This window comes from Leptidea sinapis, chromosome 45 (assembly GCF_905404315.1).
Source record: "Leptidea sinapis chromosome 45, ilLepSina1.1, whole genome shotgun sequence".
Taxonomy (NCBI): domain Eukaryota; kingdom Metazoa; phylum Arthropoda; class Insecta; order Lepidoptera; family Pieridae; genus Leptidea; species Leptidea sinapis.
Window position 1 is genome coordinate 8,202,501 of NC_066309.1, and position 12,500 is coordinate 8,215,000.

Sequence of the window (12,500 nt, forward strand, 5' to 3'; positions counted from 1 at the left end):
TTACAATATAAAAAATGAGACAGACTCACCGCGCTGTGTCGATCGAGCGTTTTCGAGTTTCCCTATGCGGATGATATTTGATTTGGTGATTTGAAAGGTTTTTTGTGATTTCGTTTCTCATAATTCCTCTCTTCACTCTACGCTGCGGCGATCCTCGTCACGTTGAAAGCGATCGTGTAAATTTTTTGCGCGCACCAAGACGCCGACTGGGCTTCGACGGTTTCCCTCTGTTAAGATTTTTAACGTGAGGGCCCACAAGCCGGAACGCGTCGCGCATTTCACTCGTGCGAGACGTTCACGCTCCTCTCAAGCACCGGGCGTCGATCCGATTTGTGATCACGACGTGTACCGATATTAATACGTTGATACCGCTTCTATTGCGTGTCATCATTTTTATTATTACCTGAAGGGACTCTCGTTACTGAACTTTCATAACATACAATCGGCCCATCGCCGATTTATGATTCGTTCAACGCGCACCGTATGCCTTTGAGATATATAGTATACAGTGCGCGAACGGATATCTCACGATATGTTCAAGATGTCATAGTCGCGACGCCCTAAGGGGAGATCGCGACGCATGACGCGCTGAGCGCGACAACAATCGTTGTTTGCAGCAGCTCCCTGGTTGATCCTGCCAGTAGTTATATGCTTGTCTCAAAGATTAAGCCATGCATGTCTCAGTGCAAGCCGTATTAAGGCGATACCGCGAATGGCTCAATATATCAGTTTTGGTTCCTTAGATCTTACTCAGTTACTTGGATAACTGTGGTAATTCTAGAGCTAATACATGCAATCAGAGCTCTGACCAGTGATGGGATGAGTGCTTTTATTAGATCAAAACCAATCGACGGAGGGCCTCGCGTCCGAAGTCGTTAATTTTGATGAATCTGGATAACTTTTGCCGATCGCATGGTCCAGTACCGGCGACGCATCTTTCAAATGTCTGCCTTATCAACTTTCGATGGTAGTTTCTGCGACTACCATGGTTGTCACGGGTAACGGGGAATCAGGGTTCGATTCCGGAGAGGGAGCCTGAGAAACGGCTACCACATCCAAGGAAGGCAGCAGGCGCGCAAATTACCCACTCCCGGCACGGGGAGGTAGTGACGAAAAATAACGATACGGGACTCTTACGAGGCCTCGTAATCGGAATGAGTACACTTTAAATATTTTAACGAGGAACAATTGGAGGGCAAGTCTGGTGCCAGCAGCCGCGGTAATTCCAGCTCCAATAGCGTATACTAAAATTGTTGCGGTTAAAAAGCTCGTAGTTGCATTTGTGCGCCGCGCTGTCGGTGCATCGCATCCGCGGTGATACTGACACGTCTGCGGAGCATATCGTCGGTGAGCCGGCGGTAAAACGCCGGTTCAATATCAAAATCCTATCGCGGTGCTCTTCAGTGAGTGTCGAGATGGGCCGACAATTTTACTTTGAACAAATTAGAGTGCTCAAAGCGGGCTCAAAATGCCGCTTGAATATTTCGTGCATGGAATAATAGAATATGATCTCGGTTCTATTTTGTTGGTTTTCAGAACTCCGAGGTAATGATTAATAGGGATAACTGGGGGCATTCGTATTGCGACGTTAGAGGTGAAATTCTTGGATCGTCGCAAGACGAACATCAGCGAAAGCATTTGCCAAAGGTGTTTTCATCAATCAAGAACGAAAGTTAGAGGTTCGAAGGCGATTAGATACCGCCCTAGTTCTAACCGTAAATATGTCATCTAGCGATCCGCCGACGTTACTACAATGGCTCGGCGGGCAGCTTCCGGGAAACCAAAGATTTTGGACTCCGGGGGGAGTATGGTTGCAAAGCTGAAACTTAAAGGAATTGACGGAAGGGCACCACCAGGAGTGGAGCCTGCGGCTTAATTTGACTCAACACGGGAAATCTCACCAGGCCCGGACACCGGAAGGATTGACAGATTAACAGCTCTTTCTTGATTCGGTGGGTGGTGGTGCATGGCCGTTCTTAGTTGGTGGAGCGATTTGTCTGGTTAATTCCGGTAACGAACGAGACTCTAGCCTGCTAAATAGGCGTCGTCATTTAGGTGTGCGCGGCTTCAGGGTCGCGCAACTCACTGGCGGCGTATTAAAATTCTTCTTAGAGGGACCGGCGGCTTCGAGCCGCACGAGATTGAGCAATAACAGGTCTGTGATGCCCTTAGATGTCCTGGGCCGCACGCGCGCTACACTGAAGGAATCAACATGTTCTCCCTGGCCTAGAGGCCCGGGCAACCCGTTGAAACTCCTTCGTGCTGGGGATTGGGGTTTGCAATTATCCCCCATAAACGAGGAATTCCTAGTAAGCGCGAGTCATAAGCTCGCGTTGATTACGTCCCTGCCCTTTGTACACACCGCCCGTCGCTACTACCGATTGAATGATTTAGTGAGGTCTTCGGACCGACACGCGGTGGCTTCGCGGCCGTCGGCGTTGCTGGGAAGTTGACCAAACTTGATCATTTAGAGGAAGTAAAAGTCGTAACAAGGTTTCCGTAGGGGAACCTGCGGAAGGATCATTAACGTGTAACGGTCGCGTGCGCGAGCGTTGTTGCCGACACGCTTCGCTCACAGCCGACTGTTGACGATGATAACTTCAATCACGTGTCAATCACTGATTATTTTCGCGCTCGCGATGTGCTCTCTGTGCTCCGTTGTCGCGTTTGCCGCGCGCGCGCTGACATCTCCCGCCGCAAGTGGGGGGGGTGTCCGGCACGACGTCTCCGGCACGACGCTTCGGCGGGCGCGGTTCGCATGTACGCGACGCGCGTGCGTCTCGCGACGCGCTCATGTCGAGTGCGAAGCGAGTCGAGATCACGACGTACGCGCAATGCGTGCGTCACATAATATTTTGTTACACACAGAGATCGTTCACGTATTTTCTAAATATAAAAACTATTACCCTGAACGGTGGATCACTTGGCTCGCGGGTCGATGAAGAACGCAGTTAACTGCGCGTCATAGTGTGAACTGCAGGACACATTTGAACATCGACATTTCGAACGCACATTGCGGTCCGTGGAGAAATATCCAGGACCACTCCTGTCTGAGGGCCGGCTGCATAAAAGAATACGACGACGCCGTCGCTGTATGCTGACAACACTGTTTGCGCGCCTAAAAAACGTGTAAAACGAGTGACGGTCTTCGGGCCGGGCTCGGGTAAACCCCGCCGGTTTTCCGGGGCCCGCTCGATCCGTTCGAAAATGTAAAATAAGCCGCAACGCGTGGTGCTGTTCGCGTGCAACGCCGTCTCCGCCTCACGCCCGACGTGGGTCACGGAGACGGGCGCGGTACCGGGGCGCGCTCGTTCGCTGTCACACGCGGATATCTCGTGATTAATTTTAATTAATCTATGCAGAGCTCTCTATGTGAACGGCGTGCGTGGCTGCGCCTTCGGTTCGCGTCCCGTGCGCTGCACGTGTTATTTCGGCCCGACGTGAGCGTGCAAACGAGTAGGCGGACTCGACGTCCGAAGGGCGCTTCGATCGCGGTACGTGCGCGGGTCGACGATACGTCGTTGAGACTTATTGGCGGCGCGCGCACGACGGTGTCGCTGCGCTGACGGATATCGTGTCTGCCTCATACTTTTTATCGTTGGCCTCAGATCAGGGAGGATCACCCGCCGAATTTAAGCATATTAGTAAGCGGAGGAAAAGAAACTAACCAGGATTCCCTCAGTAGCGGCGAGCGAACAGGGATAAGCCCAGCGCCGAATCCCGCGGTCGTCACGGTCGCGGGACATGTGGTGTTAGGGAGGTTCCGCTTTCTCGCGGTCGCCGCTCCCGTCCAAGTTCGTCTTGAACGGGGCCGTTTTCCCATAGAGGGTGCCAGGCCCGTAGCGACGGAGCGAGTCCGCGAGAGGGACTCTCCTCAGAGTCGGGTTGCTTGAGAGTGCAGCCCTAAGTGGGTGGTAAACTCCATCTAAGGCTAAATATAACCGCGAGACCGATAGCGAACAAGTACCGTGAGGGAAAGTTGAAAAGAACTTTGAAGAGAGAGTTCAAGAGTACGTGAAACCGTTCAGGGGTAAACCTGCGAAACTCGAATGAACGAACGGAGAGATTCATCGTCACTCCGGGGCGTACGGCGGCGTGCCGCGATGTGCGCGAGACTCGTGCTCGCGTTCACCGGTCGCCGCCGTTGACGCACCCGGACGGCGTGCACTTCTCTCTTAGTACACATTATGCATCGCGACCCGTTCGTCTGTTCGGCCTAAGCGTTGTCCGGGAGCCGGGCGGCTGCGCGTTCACGCGCACAGCCGTCCGACCGTGACGATCGCCGGCCGGCGGCGGACGGTACTTGTCATGAAACGCGCACGCGTCTCCATCCGGGGACGCGTCCGGCCCGACGCGAGCGAGAGTCGTCGTCGACATCCTGCCCTTGTGCGGATGCTGACGCGACGCCGCTGTCGTCGCAGCCGTGTAGTCTCGGACTGTGCGCGTATCAGTCGGCGATGTTACTGTTTCGGGCACTCGCAGGACCCGTCTTGAAACACGGACCAAGGAGTCTAGCATGTGTGCGAGTCATTGAGTTATGAATTCAAACAGACAAAACTGAAAGGCGCAACGAAAGTGAAGGCGCGCGCTTGTCGCGCGCTCAGGGAGGATGGAGCGTCGGTCGTCAAAAATCGATCTCTCGCACTCCCGAGGCGTCTCGTTTCCAATCAGCGAATGCGGGCGCGCTCTGAGCACAGATGCTGGGACCCGAAAGATGGTGAACTATGCCTGGTCAGGTCGAAGTCAGGGGAAACCCTGATGGAGGACCGTAGCGATTCTGACGTGCAAATCGATCGTCGGAACTGGGTATAGGGGCGAAAGACTAATCGAACCATCTAGTAGCTGGTTCCGTCCGAAGTTTCCCTCAGGATAGCTGGCGTCGACTCGTAACAGTCTCATCCGGTAAAGCGAATGATTAGAGGCATTGGGGCCGAAACGACCTCAACCTATTCTCAAACTTTAAATGGGTGAGAACTCCGGCTTACTCGAACGATGAAGCCGGAGATCTGATGACGGTGCCAAGTGGGCCAATTTTGGTAAGCAGAACTGGCGCTGTGGGATGAACCAAACGTAGTGTTAAGGCGCCTAAAAAACGCTCATGGGACACCATGAAAGGCGTTGGTCGCTCATGACAGCAGGACGGTGGCCATGGAAGTCGGAATCCGCTAAGGAGTGTGCAACGACTCACCTGCCGAAGCGACCAGCCCTGAAAATGGATGGCGCTGAAGCGTTTTGCCTATACACTACCGTTACCGGCAATCGGCGCGTGCGTGTCAAAGCGCACGCGTATTATGCCGTAACGAGTAGGACGTGCGCGGCGGAGTGCGCAGAAGGGTCTGGGCGTGAGCCCGCCTGGAGCCTCCGTCGGTGCAGATCTTGGTGGTAGTAGCAAATACTCCAGCGAGGCCCTGGAGGACTGACGTGGAGAAGGGTTTCGCGTGAACAGTAGTTGCTCGCGAGTCAGTCGATCCTAAGCTCAAGGAGAGATCTTATGTCGATGCGGCGTGTTTATATATATTTTGTGTATATGATAAATAACGCCCTTTGAGCGAAAGGGAATCCGGTTCCTATTCCGGAACCCGGCAGCGGAACCGTTTCAATAATCGTTCTCTCGTTTCTCAAGCGAGTGTTCGACGGGGTAACCCAAAGTGGCCTGAAGACGCCGCCGAGTGGTCCGGGAAGAGTTTTCTTTTCTGCCTGAGCGTTCGAGTTCCATGGAATCCTATAGAAGGGAGATATGGTTCGGAACGCGAAGAGCACCGCATTTGCGGCGGTGTCCGGATACTCTCTGCGGACCTTGAAAATTCAGGTGAGGGATGTACGTGGAGATGTCGCGCCGGCTCGTACCCATATCCGCAGCAGGTCTCCAAGGTGAAGAGCCTCTAGTCGATAGAATAATGTAGGTAAGGGAAGTCGGCAAATTGGATCCGTAACTTCGGAATAAGGATTGGCTCTGAGGACCGGGGCGTGTCGGGTTTGGACGGGAAGCGGATGCGGCCGGTGCCGGGCCTGGTCGATGCTCGCGCGTGTCTCCATCGCAAGGTGGTCTCGCGCGTCGTGCTGAATCCGGACCCGCGTTCCGGCCTTTCGCGGTCGATTCCTCAATAGCGAGTACCGCCTAGCGCGAGGAGCGCGGCGCTCCCTGCCGGTCTCCCCGGACGGATATCTCACTTACTTGTTTTCTCCAATAACGAGTACCGCCGAGCGCGAGGAGCGCGGCGCTCCCTGCCGGTCTCCATCTTTTCTCTTGTTCCTTGTACACCAGAACATTATAGTTTTTGACCAATATTCGTGTCCCCTAATAATTGCATGTTCTGTCCGTTTTTTTTTTTAAATTAAATAAAATAAATTATTAATTATTAATTTATCATAAAAATACCTACGAGAAAAAGTGTAGGTGATAAAATTATCTATAAAAAATGTACCGATACTTTTTTTCCTACGAGCCACCGTTTCTGAGATAATAACTATTCAAAAACTTATAAAAACGCGCTAAGTACACTACTACCTCATAGGTGGCGTGGAAACTCACTTTTTGAATCTAACACTAAGTATTGATACATTTTTAATGGATAATTTTACGATCTACAATTTTTGTCCGAGATACTTTTATGATAAAACTTACCTACCGTTTTGCTGAAAATCGCGAAAAACGAATGTGATTAAGTAAGTAAGTAAGTACGTAAGTAAGTAAGAAAGAATTACGTTTAAAGATATTTATTTCTCATTAAAAACATAATATTGTCACTTACATGAGAACATAAAAATATGATGTAATAATTTATCCGCCGTTCTTTAGATGTTCAGTACATACATGTTACACATTATAGTACTTATTCTTCTTCACAAAATTTAAGATTACACACTTTTACAGGGCACTGTCACATAACAAACAATTTCAGACATGTGTTTTATAAAAACTTTGAAACAATATAGTCTGATAGGTCACGTTTAAATGTTTTTAGTGACCTAATCTTTTTGAGAGATGAAGGTAGACTATTAAAAAGTTGTGCGCCCTCGTAAATAAACATACGCTTGCCGTAATTTGTTCTTGTCTTAGGTAGTATCAAGTAGCTGGCTCGTCTCGTGCTGCGTTTAGACGCATGTTTAGTTTGGGTGAGTAAGATTGATGTATGATAAGAATTTTGATTTGATTTGAAATATATTTTTTTTTGGAGGTTTTTTATTTGGTTTCGGAGGGAAAATGAAATGTACGTGTCGCGCGTTTATTACTGATCATTATCGTACTCGTTATTAATAAAGTAAAAAAAAAAAAAAAAAAAAAAAAAAAAAAAAAAAAAAAAAAGCGATTTTTTCTTCGAAGCCGCAATGCATATTCAATATTACGTTATTAATAAATAGTAAAATCAAATCAAAATCACTTTATTCACATATCAGAGAGTTTACACGTTCATATCGTTCGCGTGCACCACACATACGGCAGTCGGCGTCGAGAGTCGAGTCCGTAGCGAACGGTTCGCGACGCCGAATTCAACGCCGCTCAAGTTTTTTCTTCTAAAAAGAGTGAAAAACGCACGCGACAAAAATACAAAAACGCACAACACCAACCACCACCCCCAGCCACAACAACTGCTGCTGTTTTATTATTCTCGTCGTCGTCATCGTCATTCATATTTTATTTAATATATATTTATATTTGAGTAAGTTTGTGAATGCGCGCGATGATAACGACGATGATATAATAACAATACGGTTGTTGGTACTCTCGGGGCAGAGCTGGTGTGTCTGTGTCTGTGTTTGTGTCGCGCGTTGTTTTATATGTTCTTTTTTTACAATATAAAAAATGAGACAGACTCACCGCGCTGTGTCGATCGAGCGTTTTCGAGTTTCCCTATGCGGATGATATTTGATTTGGTGATTTGAAAGGTTTTTTGTGATTTCGTTTCTCATAATTCCTCTCTTCACTCTCTCTATAGTATCATACGCTGCGGCGATCCTCGTCACGTTGAAAGCGATCGTGTAAATTTTTTGCGCGCACCAAGACGCCGACTGGGCTTCGACGGTTTCCCTCTGTTAAGATTTTTAACGTGAGGGCCCGCAAGCCGGAACGCGTCGCGCATTTCACGCGTGCGAGACGTTCACGCTCCTCTCAAGCACCGGGCGTCGATCCGATTTGTGATCACGACGTGTACCGATATTAATACGTTGATACCGCTTCTATTGCGTGTCATCATTTTTATTATTACCCGAAGGGACTCTCGTTACTGAACTTTCATAACATACAATCGGCCCATCGCCGATTTATGATTCGTTCAACGCGCACCGTATGCCTTTGAGATATATAGTATACAGTGCGCGAACGGATATCTCACGATATGTTCAAGATGTCATAGTCGCGACGCCCTAAGGGGAGATCGCGACGCATGACGCGCTGAGCGCGACAACAATCGTTGTTTGCAGCAGCTCCCTGGTTGATCCTGCCAGTAGTTATATGCTTGTCTCAAAGATTAAGCCATGCATGTCTCAGTGCAAGCCGTATTAAGGCGATACCGCGAATGGCTCAATATATCAGTTTTGGTTCCTTAGATCTTACTCAGTTACTTGGATAACTGTGGTAATTCTAGAGCTAATACATGCAATCAGAGCTCTGACCAGTGATGGGATGAGTGCTTTTATTAGATCAAAACCAATCGACGGAGGGCCTCGCGTCCGAAGTCGTTAATTTTGATGAATCTGGATAACTTTTGCCGATCGCATGGTCCAGTACCGGCGACGCATCTTTCAAATGTCTGCCTTATCAACTTTCGATGGTAGTTTCTGCGACTACCATGGTTGTCACGGGTAACGGGGAATCAGGGTTCGATTCCGGAGAGGGAGCCTGAGAAACGGCTACCACATCCAAGGAAGGCAGCAGGCGCGCAAATTACCCACTCCCGGCACGGGGAGGTAGTGACGAAAAATAACGATACGGGACTCTTACGAGGCCTCGTAATCGGAATGAGTACACTTTAAATATTTTAACGAGGAACAATTGGAGGGCAAGTCTGGTGCCAGCAGCCGCGGTAATTCCAGCTCCAATAGCGTATACTAAAATTGTTGCGGTTAAAAAGCTCGTAGTTGCATTTGTGCGCCGCGCTGTCGGTGCATCGCATCCGCGGTGATACTGACACGTCTGCGGAGCATATCGTCGGTGAGCCGGCGGTAAAACGCCGGTTCAATATCAAAATCCTATCGCGGTGCTCTTCAGTGAGTGTCGAGATGGGCCGACAATTTTACTTTGAACAAATTAGAGTGCTCAAAGCGGGCTCAAAATGCCGCTTGAATATTTCGTGCATGGAATAATAGAATATGATCTCGGTTCTATTTTGTTGGTTTTCAGAACTCCGAGGTAATGATTAATAGGGATAACTGGGGGCATTCGTATTGCGACGTTAGAGGTGAAATTCTTGGATCGTCGCAAGACGAACATCAGCGAAAGCATTTGCCAAAGGTGTTTTCATCAATCAAGAACGAAAGTTAGAGGTTCGAAGGCGATTAGATACCGCCCTAGTTCTAACCGTAAATATGTCATCTAGCGATCCGCCGACGTTACTACAATGGCTCGGCGGGCAGCTTCCGGGAAACCAAAGATTTTGGACTCCGGGGGGAGTATGGTTGCAAAGCTGAAACTTAAAGGAATTGACGGAAGGGCACCACCAGGAGTGGAGCCTGCGGCTTAATTTGACTCAACACGGGAAATCTCACCAGGCCCGGACACCGGAAGGATTGACAGATTAACAGCTCTTTCTTGATTCGGTGGGTGGTGGTGCATGGCCGTTCTTAGTTGGTGGAGCGATTTGTCTGGTTAATTCCGGTAACGAACGAGACTCTAGCCTGCTAAATAGGCGTCGTCATTTAGGTGTGCGCGGCTTCAGGGTCGCGCAACTCACTGGCGGCGTATTAAAATTCTTCTTAGAGGGACCGGCGGCTTCGAGCCGCACGAGATTGAGCAATAACAGGTCTGTGATGCCCTTAGATGTCCTGGGCCGCACGCGCGCTACACTGAAGGAATCAACATGTTCTCCCTGGCCTAGAGGCCCGGGCAACCCGTTGAAACTCCTTCGTGCTGGGGATTGGGGTTTGCAATTATCCCCCATAAACGAGGAATTCCTAGTAAGCGCGAGTCATAAGCTCGCGTTGATTACGTCCCTGCCCTTTGTACACACCGCCCGTCGCTACTACCGATTGAATGATTTAGTGAGGTCTTCGGACCGACACGCGGTGGCTTCGCGGCCGTCGGCGTTGCTGGGAAGTTGACCAAACTTGATCATTTAGAGGAAGTAAAAGTCGTAACAAGGTTTCCGTAGGGGAACCTGCGGAAGGATCATTAACGTGTAACGGTCGCGTGCGCGAGCGTTGTCGCCGACACGCTTCGCTCACAGCCGACTGTTGACGATGATAACTTCAATCACGTGTCAATCACTGATTATTTTCGCGCTCGCGATGTGCTCTCTGTGCTCCGTTGTCGCGTTTGCCGCGCGCGCGCTGACATCTCCCGCCGCAAGTGGGGGGGGTGTCCGGCACGACGTCTCCGGCACGACGCTTCGGCGGGCGCGGTTCGCATGTACGCGACGCGCGTGCGTCTCGCGACGCGCTCATGTCGAGTGCGAAGCGAGTCGAGATCACGACGTACGCGCAATGCGTGCGTCACATAATATTTTGTTACACACAGAGATCGTTCACGTATTTTCTAAATATAAAAACTATTACCCTGAACGGTGGATCACTTGGCTCGCGGGTCGATGAAGAACGCAGTTAACTGCGCGTCATAGTGTGAACTGCAGGACACATTTGAACATCGACATTTCGAACGCACATTGCGGTCCGTGGAGAAATATCCAGGACCACTCCTGTCTGAGGGCCGGCTGCATAAAAGAATACGACGACGCCGTCGCTGTATGCTGACAACACTGTTTGCGCGCCTAAAAAACGTGTAAAACGAGTGACGGTCTTCGGGCCGGGCTCGGGTAAACCCCGCCGGTTTTCCGGGGCCCGCTCGATCCGTTCGAAAATGTAAAATAAGCCGCAACGCGTGGTGCTGTTCGCGTGCAACGCCGTCTCCGCCTCACGCCCGACGTGGGTCACGGAGACGGGCGCGGTACCGGGGCGCGCTCGTTCGCTGTCACACGCGGATATCTCGTGATTAATTTTAATTAATCTATGCAGAGCTCTCTATGTGAACGGCGTGCGTGGCTGCGCCTTCGGTTCGCGTCCCGTGCGCTGCACGTGTTATTTCGGCCCGACGTGAGCGTGCAAACGAGTAGGCGGACTCGACGTCCGAAGGGCGCTTCGATCGCGGTACGTGCGCGGGTCGACGATACGTCGTTGAGACTTATTGGCGGCGCGCGCACGACGGTGTCGCTGCGCTGACGGATATCGTGTCTGCCTCATACTTTTTATCGTTGGCCTCAGATCAGGGAGGATCACCCGCCGAATTTAAGCATATTAGTAAGCGGAGGAAAAGAAACTAACCAGGATTCCCTCAGTAGCGGCGAGCGAACAGGGATAAGCCCAGCGCCGAATCCCGCGGTCGTCACGGTCGCGGGACATGTGGTGTTAGGGAGGTTCCGCTTTCTCGCGGTCGCCGCTCCCGTCCAAGTTCGTCTTGAACGGGGCCGTTTTCCCATAGAGGGTGCCAGGCCCGTAGCGACGGAGCGAGTCCGCGAGAGGGACTCTCCTCAGAGTCGGGTTGCTTGAGAGTGCAGCCCTAAGTGGGTGGTAAACTCCATCTAAGGCTAAATATAACCGCGAGACCGATAGCGAACAAGTACCGTGAGGGAAAGTTGAAAAGAACTTTGAAGAGAGAGTTCAAGAGTACGTGAAACCGTTCAGGGGTAAACCTGCGAAACTCGAATGAACGAACGGAGAGATTCATCGTCACTCCGGGGCGTACGGCGGCGTGCCGCGATGTGCGCGAGACTCGTGCTCGCGTTCACCGGTCGCCGCCGTTGACGCACCCGGACGGCGTGCACTTCTCTCTTAGTACACATTATGCATCGCGACCCGTTCGTCTGTTCGGCCTAAGCATTGTCCGGGAGCCGGGCGGCTGCGCGTTCACGCGCACAGCCGTCCGACCGTGACGATCGCCGGCCGGCGGCGGACGGTACTTGTCATGAAACGCGCACGCGTCTCCATCCGGGGACGCGTCCGGCCCGACGCGAGCGAGAGTCGTCGTCGACATCCTGCCCTTGTGCGGATGCTGACGCGACGCCGCTGTCGTCGCAGCCGTGTAGTCTCGGACTGTGCGCGTATCAGTCGGCGATGTTACTGTTTCGGGCACTCGCAGGACCCGTCTTGAAACACGGACCAAGGAGTCTAGCATGTGTGCGAGTCATTGAGTTATGAATTCAAACAGACAAAACTGAAAGGCGCAACGAAAGTGAAGGCGCGCGCTTGTCGCGCGCTCAGGGAGGATGGAGCGTCGGTCGTCAAAAATCGATCTCTCGCACTCCCGAGGCGTCTCGTTTCCAATCAGCGAATGCGGGCGCGCTCTGAGCACA

General features: G+C 51.2%; 5 non-coding genes across 5 annotated transcripts in view; all 5 read left to right on the plus strand.

The window, feature by feature from the left end:
* Positions 1 to 621: 621 nt before the first annotated feature.
* LOC126977605 (small subunit ribosomal RNA) lies at positions 622 to 2,526 on the plus strand. The gene has a single exon (XR_007732279.1). It is a non-coding gene; the product is annotated as a small subunit ribosomal RNA (ribosomal RNA).
* Positions 2,527 to 2,903: 377 nt separating this feature from the next.
* On the plus strand, positions 2,904 to 3,060 carry LOC126977618 (5.8S ribosomal RNA). Its single transcript, XR_007732293.1, has one exon. It is a non-coding gene; the product is annotated as a 5.8S ribosomal RNA (ribosomal RNA).
* A 5,365-nt stretch (positions 3,061 to 8,425) lies between these two features.
* On the plus strand, positions 8,426 to 10,330 carry LOC126977607 (small subunit ribosomal RNA). The gene has a single exon (XR_007732282.1). It is a non-coding gene; the product is annotated as a small subunit ribosomal RNA (ribosomal RNA).
* A 377-nt stretch (positions 10,331 to 10,707) lies between these two features.
* On the plus strand, positions 10,708 to 10,864 carry LOC126977630 (5.8S ribosomal RNA). The gene has a single exon (XR_007732305.1). It is a non-coding gene; the product is annotated as a 5.8S ribosomal RNA (ribosomal RNA).
* Positions 10,865 to 11,403: 539 nt separating this feature from the next.
* The window catches only part of LOC126977724 (large subunit ribosomal RNA), a 3,975-nt gene continuing 2,878 nt past the window's right edge, over positions 11,404 to 12,500 (plus strand). Inside the window, exon 1 of the ribosomal RNA XR_007732394.1 lies at positions 11,404 to 12,500. This exon is cut by the window's right edge and continues 2,878 nt beyond it. This is a non-coding gene — a ribosomal RNA (large subunit ribosomal RNA).